This window comes from Melopsittacus undulatus, chromosome 2, assembly GCF_012275295.1.
Source record: "Melopsittacus undulatus isolate bMelUnd1 chromosome 2, bMelUnd1.mat.Z, whole genome shotgun sequence".
Lineage (NCBI taxonomy): Eukaryota > Metazoa > Chordata > Aves > Psittaciformes > Psittaculidae > Melopsittacus > Melopsittacus undulatus.
In genome coordinates, this window is record NC_047528.1 from 89,505,520 (window position 1) to 89,511,519 (window position 6,000).

Sequence of the window (6,000 nt, forward strand, 5' to 3'; positions counted from 1 at the left end):
GAACAGAAAAATCACTGTTTTGTCAGCATATGCTATGCTAGGATGGTTAACTGCTAACCTGGCAACTTTTGGAAAGGGTCCTCAATTCCCTGAGCTTCAGACACACATACAGAAAATGGAATAGTACACTTGGTTATTTCACTGATGTGTTTCAGAGGAAAATACATTAAAGATGAAGGGACATACACAAAGGACACTAAAAAACCCATTCACTTATAGCCCTGAGAGTTAATTAGCTCAACTGTGCAGGCAGAACAGTCCCTTACTGCATTGAGTGGTTTGTTCTGTCTCACCAATAAACTGTTCCTCAGGAAAACCTTTGGGTCGTGTTTTTTCCCTGAACACGCACAAACTGTTTTAAAATGACTCATGAGGAAAAAGTTCTTATTGGTAACAGGAGGAAAAACTATGAGTCAAGCGGAGGTCATCCTGAACCTCTGCCTGGCCTTACTCCTCCGACCAAGTGCTAGTTGTGCAATCCCAGCACAGAGAAGCTCTTGTTTGAGCCGGTGCTTTGATGGTATGGTCCCATTCCCAACACCACATTTGGTACCAGATGAGACTGTTGATCACACCTCATACATGATTTAGCAGTGCTGCAGGGCTGTAAATTCTAAGATGTTTCATAGCATACTACTTGGTTTTAACTCTAAATCCTGGTATTATTGAAAGAAAGCAATCTGAGCAGTGGGTATTGCCCTGTGCTATGAAGGCTTACTTGGAAAAGAAGTCAGAGGGTCTCCCGCTCAGCATCTCCCCATGGGGTGCAAGGGCCAAATCTACCTGAATGTCCCATTCAGCAGAGTATTGTGCAGCACTTGGTGATGGGCTCAGAGCCCCTCCTTGCTCTGTCTTGCTAGCTGGACTATCAGTTCCTTGCAGTGAAAGGCCAGAAGCTCAGCCCCAACATGGATTTCACCCTTTCATGCTGACTCAATGTCATGGAGCTCAAGAACAGCAACAACATCTTGCAAACACCAGTGACCAGTCAATGGATGTGGCCAGGCTTCACTGGTTTGTGCCAGTGCTGCTGCCTGTAACCCTAATTTTGACTGAAAGTGCCTGCTGCTCCTCTTGGAAGAAGAATGACTTCCCATTTCTTACCCCTTTTAAACCCATCTGATATACAGCCAGGATATGAATGATACGGACAGCGGACTGTGCATGCAACTGGCAGCTCCCCTTGTGGATCCTTCTCTTGCACACATACTCAAAGCCTGCCTCTGTTAAGCTGATTTGGAGCACAAAATAAACCAACCAAAATATACAACCTTCTTTTTTGCTGTTAGTCAACATAAGATTTAGCCCTTACCTTCCAGCTAAGAGATACAGAGATTTACACACAGATCCAAGCACACATTTCTGTTGAGGAATTCTTCTAAATTGTTGCAGAAGGCAATCTGTAGTTCAAACCCCTGAAAATGTTTCACAATTTGTGTAAGAGCTTTTATTGATGCTTTAGATTTAAATGCTAATAGGAAGATTCTCACTTTGAAGCACCTAAGGAAGAATTGTTTCTATGTACTCCTGAACCAGCTCAATTAAAAGCAGAGAAGCTTATGAAGGAAGAAGAGCTTTTCAAAGCAGAAACACTGGACTAAAGGAACCTACTATACAGGCAATGCAAGTGGCAGCACCCCATGCCTATTGTGTGAATACTGAGTAAGGGCTTCAAGAAAGGTTTGCAAAAAAGCACAGAATACTTTAACCCAGTTAGAAGGTACAAAAACTTGAATAGGTCTGTTTAGAAGGAGGAATGCAGGAAGTTGGTTTGGGGAGGTGTATAATTTCTTTTATTCTGCCTGTTAATACCTGTAATTGTGATCAACTCAGATGAACACTGGATTACTCAGTACAAAGATGTAGGGAGCTCTTTAAGTGGGCAGAAAAACATCAAATGACTAAACCACCAAATGATTAAAAACCATATGGAGTGGAAGCTTGGGGTAAAGGGAAGCTTGCGCTGAAAGAAAAAGAGTTTTAATCTTTCTGTCAAAATGTAATGAAGACAAGTTATGAACCCAAGTCCCTGTGTCTGAGGGAATCTGAACAAGCAGAAAATTCCCTGGCAGTTTCAGGGATCTCACTGTATACAGTGAGGGAATCTTTTTTTTTTTTCCTTTTTTTTTTTTAATAAAATCTTGGCCTGCTGTCAAGTGCAACTGCTGTTTCAAAATTATTTCTGTTTTGAGATTGATACTAAACCATTAGAGTGATTAAAATCAAAGGATCTTTGAGTTTTCCATGCCTCTGCTCATACCGTTCCCCCAGATAAAGATTACAAACTACTTGTAAGAGCCCCTGCACCAGGCATCCACCAGAAACAAGTCATGTCTGCATCCAGACTTGCCCAGAAGGCACTACAAGGCTAAATCACCCTCTGAATTACTCAGCAGGAGGCTATTAAGCATCCTGCTCTGACTCTGCATTTTGACACATATACATTTGCTATGGTTTCGCCCACCAAGTGGGTTCTGTCATCTCAGGCATCTATAGAGTTCAAGCATTCGCTTAAACAGAGGAGAGCAAATCTCCAGCTTGCTCAGTGTTTTCCAGCACACCAGTAGGATTTATTCAATAAGTACCCATGAATTAAGTAATGGAAGAGTAGAAGTCTAATATTAGCCCCGAGGTGTCTCGCAATGGGGAGTGCCTTGCAGGACTGTGCTGCCAGAAGGAAGCCTCCATCCTGGAATGTGAGGAATTTTATATATTATACTGGGTAAGAGCTATGCTCCCTCTCAGAAAAGTTTCTTAGCACTGATAACTTCCACTTCTGATGCCAGGAAAACTGCTGCTCTTTCTACACCCTCTCCTACATGCAGCACCAGCCTCAGATAGCATCGTCAGCTTTTCCAGGTACTCAGGAAAAGAAAATCATTCCTACCTCTGAACAGCATCAACTGCCACTGGCAGTTTCTCTACAATTCCATAGTGTTGAAAGGGGAAGTAGAAGTCTAAATTCTTAGCTTGGAATATAGGCTATATTGCATCAATAGCTTGGTAATCTGCAAAAGAAACAATCGATCACCTTGTTTGCAAATTTAATCAAGAAAAAGGAGTGATGCATGGCAAGGAAGTTTGATGTTTGGAGTGCAAAGAGACTTAGCACCAGGTTTTGGCATTCTCAGGTGAAGAGCAATATGTGGTTATAAACTGTAAATAGGAGGAAAAGAATTTTCTTGGTTTTTTCTCTCCTTCCAGATTTCAGGCCACAAAAACCGCAACTAAAATTATCTCACTCTATTTAACTGAAAAAAAATAAAAACATCACTCTTTGCCAGATATTGACAGTTGATGTTTAAAGCTCAAAAGGAGATGCTTTTCAAAATGTTTATTGGCTTGTGGAAACAGTAGGTTATTTACTGAATCTGTTCTGCACCCTTACCTAGCACAAATGCCAGTACGGAAACTTCCTGTGTGCCTTATCCCATGCTGACCTTCTGCATGAGAAAAATTCCCTAGAGAAAATAGATTTTCTCTCCCTCCTTGAAATCACACACCTGGCTTAGGTTAAGGGGGCACATAACCCTGTCCTTTGTGATATTTTGATTGATAATGCTATGGGACAGGGAGCATTTTCTTTGTTATTTGCTACTGAAAATGACAGGGCCTTCAGTTTATACATGCAATGATGACAATGCTACCACTGAAGGATGATGAGAACATGATTATTGTCATGATTAACATTAATTTATAATTCAAACGCCAAGTATAAGCACCAGCATGTATTTTTCATTGTTCTTTATCTTTGGAATTAATTTATGTCATATTCTAAAAACTATTGAATGTTGACCTGCTTAAGAGATGGACCTCATGAACTGATCTAATGCCTCGGATTGAAAGGTGGTGTCAAGAGTGTGTCAGTTTCCCCCAAAAGGTAGTGCTGCTTATATAATTCTGTGCATCCGTTACATCGGTTTCATGAGAGAGAAAAGAATGTATGTGTGCTTCTTAAAATGTGGGAGGCAAGTGAAATAGGATTGCATTTAGCACATTTTCATTCAATTATTCTCAGAGATCTGATGGGATGGATGGATGGATGGATGGATCAGGGTGCACTGGCAAAGTCAGTAAAGGCTTTAGGATGGTCTACAAAGCTTCCATGCCCTAGCTGCAATAGATTTAAGAAAGCAAAAGCTTAGCTGATGACAAGAGTAAATGAATGCTTTGCCTATATGCCCCTGCTTCTAAGCAATTGTGCACCTAAGATGAAATACACTGAAGAGGAACCTCACTCCTTACATGCAAAAGATCTGGTTCTGATAGACCTTCTACTTCCAGAAGTAAGTGGGACAAGAATACTTTAGACACCAAAAAAGTTCACATGAGGAGCCCTAAGGGCCTACAAACAGCAGCAGATGGGTAGACCCTTAATCATCAGTCTGAGAAAATCACCTTGATGTCACTGCTGGAACTTGATGCTTACTCCAAGATGTGATGAGCAAATTTCCTTACCAGCAAGGTAGAAACCTCATGCTGTGGAAGGACACATAAAAGTATCCTGAAAGGAACAAGTATATCTTTATAGTAACAAGGGTCCAGTAAGAAAGTCTTACCATATGGCCCACAACTAAAGCAATATTTCCACGTCAAAAATTGCATGGCTGTATCAGTTTTGCACTCTGAAGAGCTGCAGTGAGTAACAGAAAGCACACAAAACTTCACCAAATTACCTGGAGCTTCATTTGGCACAAGGGTGATATAGACCTGGAAAAATGGGCTGTGTAATTCTCTGGCCCTTGGGGCAGAGAGAAGGAGCAACAGACAGAATATATTTGCCTTTAGGTTGTTGCAGAAACACCCTCCACCAAGGAAAATACGATCAAGACAAAGCAAAGGCAAATTCCAGCAATACTGGTATTCCCTTTCCTTTTGCTGTGCCAGGCAAAAAAAAAATGGGAGGTCTAGTTTTTTTTAAAAGCAAATATCTGCGTTTTGAAGAGTCATGTACCTATATTATGTAACTACAGTCCCCAGCAAAATGGGCTGATTTTCAATCTAGAGTTGTCTAAAAATAAATATGAAAGGACTGTTTTTCAAAAAGGGTAAGGATTATGCACATAACTCAATGTCCGCTTACAAAAATCTTTCTGCATTCCTACAAATAGCATGAACAACTATTCAAGCTGAAAGGTCTTTTTAATCTAATTTACTTTTAGGTCCTCTTCTGTCTTTCCCCTTTTACATTTCTATCAGTCTGAATAGTAAATGAAGATGAATGCTTTGTTTAGTTTTTATTTCTTATGTCTCCACCATTATACAATTTATTTTATATACATATCTTTATATTCACACACAAACATATTCACATATATTTATAAACACATTGTCGTGGTTTAAACCAAGTCTGCACACAGCTCGTTCACTCACTCCCCCCACTTTGCTCCCCCGACTCACGGAGAGTTAGGAAGGAGAATCCAAAGAATGTAGCCCCCACAGATTGAGATAAGCACAGTTTAATAGCTAAGGTATAACATAAATCACTACTGCTGCTACTACTACAAATACTAATGATAAAGCAAACAACAAGTGGAGAGAATACAACACCTCACCAGCCACCGACCCATAACTCACTCCACCCTGCCCGACCGAGCACCGACCGATACCTCCTCCATCCCCCCAGAGCTCCAGCCCTTCCCGGTCTCTCCCGGTTACATCCTGGGTATGACATGCTATGGTATGGAATACCTCCTTGGCTGGCCTGGGTCAGGTGTCCTGTCTCTCCTTCCTCCCGGCCTCCCCTCCTCCCTGGCAGAGCATGAGCTCAGAAAGGGCCTTGGACAAAACCAAACATTTGAGCAGCAACTCAAAACATGCTCGCTATCAGCAACCGTTCTCAGCCCGAAAGTCAAAACACAGCAGTGCGCCAGCTACCAAGAAGGAGAAAAATGACTGCTACTGCTCAAACCAGGACACACATACAGGTACATGCATAAATATATACGTGTATATACACACATATGTGCAAGGATACAACCATTGCAAGACGAAATCTAT